The 12,714-nt window shown below is 32.5% G+C and overlaps 1 long non-coding RNA gene across 3 annotated transcripts in view; it reads right to left on the reverse strand.

The window, feature by feature from the left end:
- LOC132012149 (uncharacterized) overlaps window positions 1-12,714 on the reverse strand; it is a 248,871-nt gene that overhangs the window by 133,498 nt on the left and 102,659 nt on the right. The gene's annotated exons all lie outside the window — the stretch shown is intronic.

Genomic DNA, 12,714 nt, shown 5'->3' on the forward strand with positions numbered 1-12,714 from the left:
ATTCACTACTAAAATGGGATAGGGACACCTGGGTGGCTCAGTAGGTTAAGCCTCTGCCTTTGGCTCAGGTCATGATCCCGGGGACCTGGGATGGAGCCCTGCATCGGCTCTCTGCTCAGTGGGGAGCCTGCTTCCTCCTCTCTCTCTGCCTGCCTCTCTGCCTGCTTGTGATCTCTTGTCAAATAAATAAATAAGATCTTAAAAAAACAAAATAAAATAAAATAAAAAATAAATTAAAATGGGGTAAATATATTATTAGCTCCATAAATGCAGAGAAAGCACTAATAAAATTCAAAAGCCATTGATGATAAAAATTTGTACACACTAGGAACAGAACTGAGCCTTCTTAAAATAAAATGCTGAACATTCCATTTAAAACAGAATAAAAAGGATATATGGGTGGCTCAGGTCATGCATGATCACAGGGTTCTGGGATCAAGTCTCTCATCTGTCTCCTTAATTAGTAGTATGCCTGCTTCTCCCTCTGTCTATAGCTCCCCCTTCTTGTGCTCTCTCTCTCTCTCTCTGACAAATAAATAAGTACAACCTTAAAAAAAATAAAAATATCAAGTATCTAGAATTAAATCAAATAAAAGTTGCACAAAACCTCTATAGGGAAATTTACCCCCCAAAAATTATCAAACCTTTTGGGATACATTGAAGAAATTTTAGAGTAATATGCCATGAAATGTCCCTTTTAATAATGATGATGATAATCTAACGTATCTGTGAAGCACCACATTAAGAGTTGCTTAAAAATTGGGGGCACCTGGGTGGCTCAGTGGGTTAAAGCCTCTGCCTTCAGGTCATGATCTTAGGGTCTTGGGATCGAGCCCCACATCGGGCTCTCTGCTCAGCAGAGAACCTGCTTCCTCCTCTCTCTCTGCCTGCCTCTCTGCCTACTTGTCATCTCTGTCTGTCAAATAAATAAATAAAATCTTTAAAAAAAAAAAAAGAGTTGCTTAAAAATTGGATATCCATATTGGAAAAAAAATAAAATTGAACCTATGAATCACACTATACATGAAAATAAATTCCAAGTAGTTTAAAAATCTAAAGTTGAATAACAAAATTGAAAGATATATGAAGGATAGTATAAGAGAATATCTTTTGACCTCAGGGTAGGCAATACTTCTTAAGACACAAAGCCTTAGCTATAAAGAACAAGATTAATAAATTTGACTTCATTAAAATGAATTTCTTCTGCTTATCCAAAAAATATCAAGACAAATCCATTTAAGAAATGGGCAGAAGACATGAGTAGAAACTTTTCCAGAGAAGATATCCAGATGACTTTCAGACACATGAAGAGATGCTCAACACTACTCATCATCAGGGAAATTCAAATCAAAACTATAATGAGATACCACCTCACACCTCTGAGAATGGCTAAAATTAATGATGTAAGAAACAACAGATGTTGGCAAGGATCCAGAGAAAGAAGAATCTTCTTGCATTGTTGGTGGGAATGAAAACTGGTGCAACCACTCTGGAAGATGTTTTGGAGTTTCCTCAAAAAGTTAAAAAATAGAATTGCCCTATGATCCAACAACTGCACTACTATGTATTTACCCAAAGAATAAAAAATATGGATTTGAAGGGGTACATGCACACTGATGTTTATAGCAGCATTATCAACAATAGCCAAACTATGGAGAGAGCCCAAATGTCCAGTGACTGATGAATGGGTAAAGAAGTTGTGATATGTATATATAGTGGAATATTACCCAGCCATAAAAAAAGAATGAAATCTTGCCACTTGCAATGATGTGGATGAGCTAGAGTGTATTATGCTGAGTGAAATAATCCAGTCAGAGAAAAACAAGTACCATATGATCCCACTCATATATGGAGTTTAGGAAAGAAAACAGATGAACTTATGGAAGGAGGGAAAACAAAAAAAGGAGAGAGGGGAAACAAGCCCTAAGAGACTCTTAACAATAGAGAACAAACTGAAGGTTGATGGAGGGAGGTGGGTAGGGGGTGCACTAGATGGGTGAAGGGTCTTAAAGAGGGCACTGGTTTGATGAACACTGGGTGTTGTATCACTGGGTGATGAATCACAGAATTCTACTCCAGAAGCTAATATTGCACTGTATGTTAACTAAAATTTAAATAAATTTTAAAAACCCACAGACAAAAAAAAAAAATCAAGACAGTTAAAGAAAAAATTCAGACTGGGAAAACATACTTGTAACACAAGAGACAAATGTTTAGAATTCTACATAAAAATAAGAAAGAGACAAATAACACAATTTTTTAAAAATGAGTAATAGACAACAGGCACTCCTCAGAAGAACAATATCCTAATATACAATAAAAACATGCAAAGGAGTTCAATCAGATTAAATTCTTTGAAAATGCCAATTGACAGTTAAATGAGATAAACTATGTGCTCTCTATTTCTTTCTCTCTCTCTTAAACAAACAAACAAACAAATAAATAAAAATCTTCTAAAGAAATCTTTAACACTAAAAGAATTTGCAGTATCTGGGAACATTCATACACTATGATGGGAATATAAAATCGTATATCACATCAAAATGCAGTTTCCTATATCTACTCTGGCTAAAGATACTGTATAATATGATCTAGAAATATTTACTCTTATTCTCTGTTCACTAAAGAGACTAAAGTGATCATGTATCAGAGGCGTATACAAGAATGTTCACATTAGCAATATTCTGAATAACTAAATACTAGAAATAATGATCCCTCAGTAGTATAATGGATGAGAAAAATGTACTATGAAATGCCATATAGCAATAAAATAAATGAACTAGAGCTATTCAACATACCATGAAAGAATTCATAAACATAATATTGAGCAAAAGAAGCAAAATACAAGCATCCTATTTATTTTGACAGAGGTTGTAGTTACATACATGCTTGTTTAATAATTATTCATCAAATATATGTAACTATTGAATGCACTTTTCTGGAAGTGTGTTACATTTTACAGTAGAAAATATTAAAAGTAAGGAAGAGAGGGAGAAGGGAAAAAAGAAAAGGTACAGAAAAGAAAAAGGGAAAAAATCAGATTCAAAATTTTCTATGTGCAAATTAGTATAAAGTTTATAAGGTACATAGAAAAATATTCCAGAACCCTCATAAAGGTAGTATACAGTTGAAAATGCAATTCTAGGAGCTAGATACACTTACAAATATTTAGTTTTTAATATTTATTACAGACAAATATTTCATTTCCTTTTGTTATTCAAGTTGATGCAAAACCTAAAGGGTATTTGATGAATCCTTGAAACAACCAAATACAAATATTTGTGGATTCAAAAAATGTAGAGCACTTAATATTCTATGAGGAGTTGTACTAGATTCTGGGGATACAGAGAGGCAAAGCATAATCCCTGTTCTTAAGAACTGTACAGTCTAGTAGGGGAAATGGACAAAAAAAATAATAACAATAATAATGTATTTTAAAAGGTGGATGTTTTAGATAAATCAAGAGATTACTGGAGGGAAAAAGATGTCTTGTAAATGCCTATTACTCAAAGACTTAACTCTTCAATATTACAAAATAAATGTGAGGGAGAAAGAATAGGAAAGTCTCCATATTCTTATCAAATATGAGTATTATTTTATGCCTGTAACATAAAATATCTCAGTAAATGTAAGGCAGTTTTTATTTTATACACAAGAAAACCCAAGTTAGAGAGATTAATTACATTATCTAGCCCAAGGTAATATAGCTAGTAAATGACGAATACGAGTTAAACACAAATCTGTCTGACCAAATGTCAGACCAAACTCTGTACCAAAGTTCACACACACGCATACAAGTCAGGAAATGAAACTATGTAAATAAAACCTCATTCATTTTTATTCTATTAGGACTAGATAACTACTGATAAATTGGTAGACACAGACATGCACACACACACACACACACACACACACACACACTTTCACAAGGAAAAACACCCAAGAAGTTACATGATGGAATATTTACAACTAAAAGGAATATGAGATGGGGTTCCTGGGTGGCTCAGTTGGTTGAACGATCAACTCTTGATCTTGGCTTGATCTGAGTTTTGATTTCATAATTATGAGTTCAAGCCCCATGTTGGGCTCCACACTGGGCATGGAACCTACTTAAAAAAAAAAAAAAAAAAAAGAATATGGAACTTCTACTTCAGTTAATGGTAGAGTGATTTGGAATCATTTTGTCTCTAAAAATAACTAAAAAACTAGATTTCATATCTTACAAATATTTTACATCTTTATGATCTTTTAAAAGTACTGAAGAACAATACTTATTTTGTAAGTAAGATTCAAAAAGGTAATTCTGGCCCTGGGATTGTCTTTACTTTATAAATTACTTCCCAATCCTGAAGACGAAGGAAATCAGCTGAGCTACACTTTTGGTGACACTTAGGACAAGAGACAATACCTAGAGTCCAGGGTTTAGGAAAGGTGAAGATTTTGACAATCTCTCACTTAGATGGAGACTCAAAGAACTGTACTCTAGGAGTTACATCCGAAGTAAGCCAGTTCTAAATGGAGAGCTGCCCATCTTCAATTCTTTCTGCATCACAGAATGTATCTAACTCTTAATTTGGATTTAAGTGGCCATGAATGGCTAGTGCTTCCATGTGCCAGTAAAAGGCAAAGAAAATCCTCTTTGGATGGAGGAAGACATCAACCACAAACATATAAAGTGAGCCAATTTTTTATGACCCAGTGCATATATAAGTTATATTTATACAATAGTCTATTAAGTATGCAATGACATTATGTCTAAAAAAATAATAAAATAAAAATTAAAAATAAATAAAAAACCAACATAATACCTTAATTAAAAAATACTTTATTGCTAAAATAAGGCTAGCCATCATCTGAGTTTTCAGGAAGTTGTAATCACTGATCACAGATCACTATAACAGAGTAATAACTGAAAAATTTGAAATAATAATAAAAAGTCTGAAAGTTTGGAAAGTTTGTTATAAATAATCAAAATATCACACAGAGACACGAAATGAGAAAATGATGCCAATGGTCTTACCTGATAAAAAGTTACCACAAACCTAAAGCACAAAAAAGTGGGGCTTGGTAAATCAAGGTATGTCTGCAGCTTTTCAAACACAATGACCAACATAAAATCAAAGATAACTAGACACATGTGAAAACATAAAACTATTTGGTAACTACTTACTATCTTTGTCATTTCTAAAACTAAAATTAGAATTCCATGGGAAAAAAAGCACAAAGGTAGATCATAAGTCTTGCTGGTAGCTTAAGTGTCAAAGAAAACCATGAAGAATATTATCAAAGGTCTTCAGACAGCATTTCATTTCTGTTAATTCAGCTTAATTAACCCTGTGTTTATTTAACTCATTCAAATTACATGTCAATTAATGAACAGAATATTTAACAAATTACTGATTTTTTTTTTTTTTGGCCAGTTCACTAACAAATACCAATCAGAAAAATCACTGATTTGCAGTCCTTAAGTCCTTAAAATTGTTCTATCATTCCACCCATATAACAATTAAACTTAAAAGTCTGTTTATATTGGCCTGTTGTTTTAGTCTCATCATCAAAGTGAAAATATCATTCTATTTTCATGCAAAACCAGTAGTCAATCGTTTCACCAAGGATCTAGACTAAACAGTCCAACCTCTTTGGAAGGCAGTGTTAAGGTATAATTAGAATAAGATATATTATCAACACAGAAATAATTAATAAAAACCCCAAGGGGAAAAAACTTAGAGAATAAATTTACCAATAAAATATGAGAAATTTTCCATACAGTACAGAAATATTAAAATGTAGATTTACTCAGTAGTTTCATTACATCATATGTAATATAACCATTTACTTCAAATTGATTCATTTTTATTTTGAGTAGAATTTCTCTTCAATGAGTTGCCATTCAAAAAAAAAATGTAAGATCTAGAGTTTACTAAATTTTTTTTCTAAAAAATTGAACAGTAATTATTTGTCTAGAATAGATAAATACAGAATTATTTGTTTACTAATTAAGCTTGCATAGTTTGCAACATAGGAGCAAATTTCTTCATATTGAATGAAACCTACTATTATGCTGCATTGGAGGTTTTATTAATAAATAATATGAAATTGTTTTTGAAAATTGTGATTTCACTTTCTGCTGTTTTTATTTTTTTACAAGATAATGAATGTTTAATCTGCATTGTTTGCAAAGATGTAACAGCTGAAAGACCCTAAGCTCAAAAACAGGAAAATCCTCTACAACTTCCACATTGCTTCAAGGTATACAGATTAGTATATAGTATTAGCCTTGTTATTAAAACTAAACTTTGGTTAGGGGTGATTGATCAAAAATAAGTTGCATTTATAACTTTCTTTAGCATATAACCATCCTTCAGAGCTAAATTCAATACTTTAACAGTGTGAGATATTTACTCTTATTTATCAAAAATAAATTCCCAAGATAAAAGAATGAATAAACAAATTAGACAATAAAATATATTACTTTACTTTCATTATGAGGACTTTTACTGGAGACATTATAGTAATGAAAAGAACAATGTATCAGTGTTACTTTGGGAAATGAGACAAAACAATAAACTAAATTTCATAGAAACTAAATTTTTATAAAAGGCCTGTTTGTAGTCTGCTATTATCCCATAATACAACATGACCTGTGTTTAAATCATTATCTGAACAAATAGCACATACATCATAAATCTTTCAATTAGTTTACCTTTTGTATCATTCAGGATATGAAAATGATTTTTTAAACCCCATAAAAATTTTATTAATAAAATGGCTTACCTCATCATCTCCGTGGGAACACTGAGGGCTGGTGAAGGTGGTTAGAGCACATGACCAAGTATGTTAATTCTTTCACTTTCATTTAATGTAGAAAATAAAGTTATTATAGCTCCACTATGTAAGAAGGATTTGTTTTACAAAATTAAAACTGGGATGTGTTTTGTGGATTTTTAAACATATACTCATTGTCCAGTTCAAACAGAAGAGTATAACAAAGAATATTAAACACCACCCGGAATCCCACTAACAAGGAAAGTTTACTCAAAATTTTGGGAAACATGATTCCAAACTCTCTCAATACATACAAATGTAATTTTTAATGGGCTTAATCTAAATGCTACGTTTTAATCTATATAATACACTCAAAAACATTTTATAGAGAACTTTTCTTGTCAATAAATATGCAATATCATTACTAATAATCAAACTTTTCTATTACATGACTATGTCATAATCTGACCAACACGATTATTTATTTGCAACAATTATAATACTTCCATTTCTATATTTAAATCATTTTTGTACACTTATCCAGTCACTGCCTGAGAATAAATTTCAACAAGTAAATTTATTGGATCGAAGGGTGAGCAAAAATTAAATTTTGATAGTGTCAAAGAGATTGCACTAATTTACATGTTCTGCAGCTCCAGAGACTACTTATTTTGCCTTACCTTAGCAAAAGCTAATATCAGTTCTTTAAAATATCTATGTTAAATTTTTTTTCTAAACTAGCAGCCAAAATTTTCTTATTACTTTGATTGTTTTCTTCTATAGAAAGGTTGAACACCTTTTTGTATTGCCCATCTGCACTTCTTCTCCTGAAGTCTTAAAATGAATCTTTAAAGCAAATTTTGCTTATGCAATTCTGAAATTTAATTTTAAAAAGTCCTACAGAAGTGGTACACAAATCTGACCTTAATGGAATAGCACAACTACATATCAGTGAAACATATGCCTAGACCATAGTTGTACCTGATTGCCCTATACACTCTGTTTTGAATCAGTTACTTACAAATTAGCTTATTTTATTCACACATCTTCACCACTAACTTGACAGGCAATTTTTAAAGAGAAGAAATGTGTGGCTCTGTTTTCAACTTTTTTTTAAGTATTTCACAATTGAAAGCATCCCCCTCGGTATTTCTATAAAGGTTTTTTACTACATTTTCCTTTACAATGCCATAAAGCTATCTCTCTTGTCCATGCTTCCCCCTTCATGAGTAATATTAACAGCCAAATTGACAGTTACAGTGTCCCTAAATCCAGTTACATCTTTTCATCTATCTCAAGCCGGAGTCAGACAGCAAGAAGAGATGTATTTTTCCCATTCCCATGTCATCTGGGTAATCTTTAGTCCTGTTCACCCTCACATATCTATGTGCGCTTCTAGGAACTGCTAATGAACCTATTTCCTCCAAAGGGCAAATGTTCTCTTGCTTCAAGACCTGAAATGATGCTGTCCTAGCCAAACCCCAGACAAGGTCCTGAGAGTTCCTGGATGTCTCCTATTTAGCCAATAGCTAGAATTTTTACATCTTTTAAAGGGCAGCCACTATTTATAGAGTTTTTGAACTAGTAACATCTATTTTTAGTATCAGCCATTTAAAAAAAATTCTGCCTCATCTGAGGAAACGAACAAAAAGAGCATTCTCATGCAAAGGCAGAGCCCTGGACTTCTCTCATTTGTCTCTTTCTACCCCAGACAGAAGAAGCAATACTCAACTTCTCCAGATTTCCAAAGATATTGCTTCTGGAAAGCCCTGAGAAAATCAGAACTCACAGAGGAAAATCCCATTCACCTGCCATTGTGGTTTGTCACTACCTTAAGTCTCTAGCTCTGGGCTTAATTGCCTCCTGGGGCTCCTTTGTTATAGGAGGGAAAAAACCATGTAGAATAGTCTACTCCTTTTCCAAAATCCCATTTTAACTAGAACATGCCAGTTTTAGCAGACATCTTTTTTCTGAAACAAAGTAAATATCTATTCCAAAGTTTGCCTTCCATTCACCAACTCTGGGAAAAGGGAGGTGAAAAGATTCACTACACAGTATACCTTCTGTTAAAATTTGGTTTTTAAAGTACAGTTTCTACTCTCCAAGCCTCTATTTTTTTTCCTTTTCTCTACTTATTTATATTGAGGTAAACATCTATCTTAGTTGGATTTATTTTACTTCAATTCATTCAATTTAATGTGTAATTCAAAATATTATTCTATTTTTTTTTTCTCATAGCCAGGGAATGGAAATTCTACACGGAAAAAAAAAAAAAGTTGGATAATAAAATTGTGAATAACTACTATCCCTCACATCAGAAATAAACTTTAAAAAATTACTTAACTAAAATTAACATATAAAAAACTCTTAACTGGGGTTCTTCATTGAATTGCCTAGCTACTTCATGAGAAATGTTTCTCTAGAGAAGAGGGAAAAGAATAGTTTCTTCATAATATGAAGAAAAGCCTGATTACTGAGTTCTAAGAACATGAATGTTCATTTTGACTTCATAGAAAGCTATACTGTGTCTGTTTATTCATGTGGCTTAGTTTAATTGCTAATTCAGTGTTGTTTCTTAGGTACTTAAAATTCAGTAATGAAGACTCACATAATGAAGTATTATGTAGACTAATTAATGAGTATATAATGCCACATAAAGTTATTGCAAATGCCAACTGTTATCATCATACATGTCAGACTTAATTTTGCTTCTGAATCCACTGAGCTGAGTACCTAATTCTATATTCACGACTTCATTTAGTATGGCAATGGCCCCCAGTTCTACCCTAGCCTCACAGTGTAGGAACCTATTTAGCAGAAAATCAGAAAGACAAGCTGGAGTTTGAAAAAGGAAAACCATATATTTACTTTAAATGATAGTGCCATCATTTACTAGCTCTCTGATCTTGCCTAACCCCTTTGAAAGTCGGTGTCACACGTTTTTAAATGAGAATAGTAATAGTCTCCTATTCAACAAATGTTGCCTAAATATGTATCATGTTCTAACTTCTGCTACAGGCACAGAATGGTACAAAAGCAGACACAGCACAGCCCACGCCCCAAGGAAACAAGTGGGAGGTAGAGTGTGTTAAGTGTCATGATGACAAGGACCAGTTATGACAGAAGTCTTTTGAAAGGTCAACTCATAACACTGTGAAGAAATTAAGTTAAATATTGTTTATAGAGAAACTGGCAGAATTTCTAGATACTAAGAAATATTCATTTGTCTTTTTTTTTTTTTAAGCTATGTGGGGTTACCCAGAAAAATGGCACTACATAAAGTACTGATTGTGTCCAAGTTCAGATAGTAGTGTAGCCATTACAAACACGGGTTCCTTAAAGGACAGATGTATCTTCTTTATCACTGATAACTCCTCCATGCTTTAGTAATTCAGGACAAGAGAAAAAACTTTCACTGTTTGATCTGGTTACCTCTCAGGTGTACAGACAGTGAAGAATTTAATTTCACACTTTATTCATTTAATATTCTTGACTTTTCTGGTAACATGTATGTTATCATTATACTTTTTTTTTAATTGTGGTAAAACACAAACTGTATACAATTTACCAGTTTAATCATTTTTAACTGTACAATTCAGTAGTGCTAAGTATATCCACGATGTTGTGCAATATGTCTCCAGAACACTTTTCATTTGCAAAACTGAAACTCCGTACTCATTCAACAACTCCCCATATCCCCCTCCCCCATTCCTTAGCAACCACCATTCTATTTTCTGTTTCTATAAGTTTGACTACTCTTGATATCTCACATAAGCAAAATCATACAGTATTTGTCTTTTTGTAATTGGCTTATCTCACTTAGCATAATGTCCTAAAGGTTCATCCACATAGCATGTGTCAGAATTTTCTTCCATCTTTTTTAACAGGGATAGGTTTTTCTTTAATTTTTAATTTTTAAATAAAAATGTATATACTTAGGATGTACAGGGATGATTTGATATATATATCAAATATATATTTATATATAAATTATATGTATACATATTAATATATACTATGTATACTCTGTTATTATAATATATAAATATGATATATAAAAATAAGTATATATTCAATATGATATATATAAATATATATTCAAATATATATAAAAATGATTATATAGTCAAGCTAACTAACATATCTTCCCTTGACAGTTACCATTTTTTGTGTGTGGTGAGAGTACCCAAAATCTCCACTCAGCAAATTTCCTATATTCAATACAGTATTATTAACTATAGTCCTCATGCTACACCTTGGATCTCTAGACATATTCATCCTACATATCTGCAACTCTGTATCCTTGGACTAACATCTCCATTTTCCTAACCTTCCCACTACTGATAATCACCATTCTTCTCTCTTCACCTGTGTATTTGACTTTTTTAGAATTCATATATTAATGGAACCATGCATTATTTTTCTTTCTGTGTCTGGCTTATTTCATTAAGAACAATATTCTCTAGGTTCATGCATGTTGCTGCAAATGACAGACTCTCCTTTTTTAAGGCCGAATAGTATATATAAGTTTATGTATATTTGTGTATATATATAATTATGCATATGTATGTATATATGTACATTTATATGTGTGTGCATATATCTATTTCTTTACCAATTCATCTGTTGACAGACCAGTTATTTCTATATCTTGGCTCTTATGACTAATGCTACAAGAAACATGGGAGCACAGATACCTCTTCAAGGTACTGATTTCATTTCCTTTGGGTATAAACACAGAAGAGGAGTTGCTGGACCATATGGACCATATGGACCATATGATAGTTCTATTTTTAATTTTTTGATGAATCTCTGTTGCATTTTTTAATAATAGCTGTACCAATGTACATTCCCACCAACAGTGTGCAAGTGTTCGCTTTTGCTCCACACCCCTGCCAACACTTATTATCTCTTGTCTTTCGATAACAGTCATCTCGATGGATGTGAGATAATACCTCATTGTGTTTTTGTGTTTACCTGATGATTAGTATGTTGAGCACATTCTCATATGCCTGTTGGCCAATTATATGTTTTCTTTGGAAGAATTTCCTTTATTTTCAATGCTGAATAGTATTCCACTTATTTATTATAAATTAATAACAATAATTAATAATATCATAAGACCTAGCAATTCTGCTTCTAGATATTTACCCAGGAAAAATAAATGTACATGTTCTTAAAACACCCTTATAAGTGATATTTAGAAGAATTAAAAATTGTAAAATTGGGCTAGAGAGAGAAGGATATAGGCTTGGTGTGTGCTAATTCTCATCTGTCATGCTAGGAGGACAACTGATGTCTTAACTGGATAAATAAAGAATTAGAGGTGTTTGCATATTATTTGGTACTAATGGAGCTGACTAACAGAAGAATCTAAACAGAAGCACATAAAAACTCTTGTCTCTAGGGAGAATTGAAGGCAGAGAAGGGTGGAGCAGAAAACAAGTATTTTTTTTTAATTATGTGTTCTTTATTATTTGAGTATTTTTTTTATCCAGTCAGCATATTACTTTGATTAAGAATGTTAAAATCAAGAAGATTAAGTACGTTTCTCAAAAGTAATATGTAATTATATATTACTTTTTCCCAACTTAATCGCATCAGTAAACCAAAAATATGTATGTATGTGTGTGTGTGTGCATATATATATAAAGAATTTACTTTTTTAAAGATTTTATTTATTTGTCAAAGAAAGAGAGAGCACAAGCAGGGGGAACAGCAGGCTGAGGGAGAAGTAGCTCCCCTCTGAGCAGGGAGCACAATGTGGGACGTCACCCCAGGACCCTGAGATCATGACCTGAGCCAAAGGCAGACGCTTTACCAACTGAGCCACCCAGTCATTGCAAGATTGTATTTTTAAGTAATCTCTACACCCAACACAGGGCTCGAACTCACAACCCCAAAATCAAGAATCACACACCACCAACAGAACCAACGAGGCACCCTGAG

The sequence above is a fragment of the Mustela nigripes genome, chromosome 2 (genome assembly GCF_022355385.1).
Source record: "Mustela nigripes isolate SB6536 chromosome 2, MUSNIG.SB6536, whole genome shotgun sequence".
NCBI classification, from domain to species: Eukaryota; Metazoa; Chordata; class Mammalia; order Carnivora; family Mustelidae; genus Mustela; species Mustela nigripes.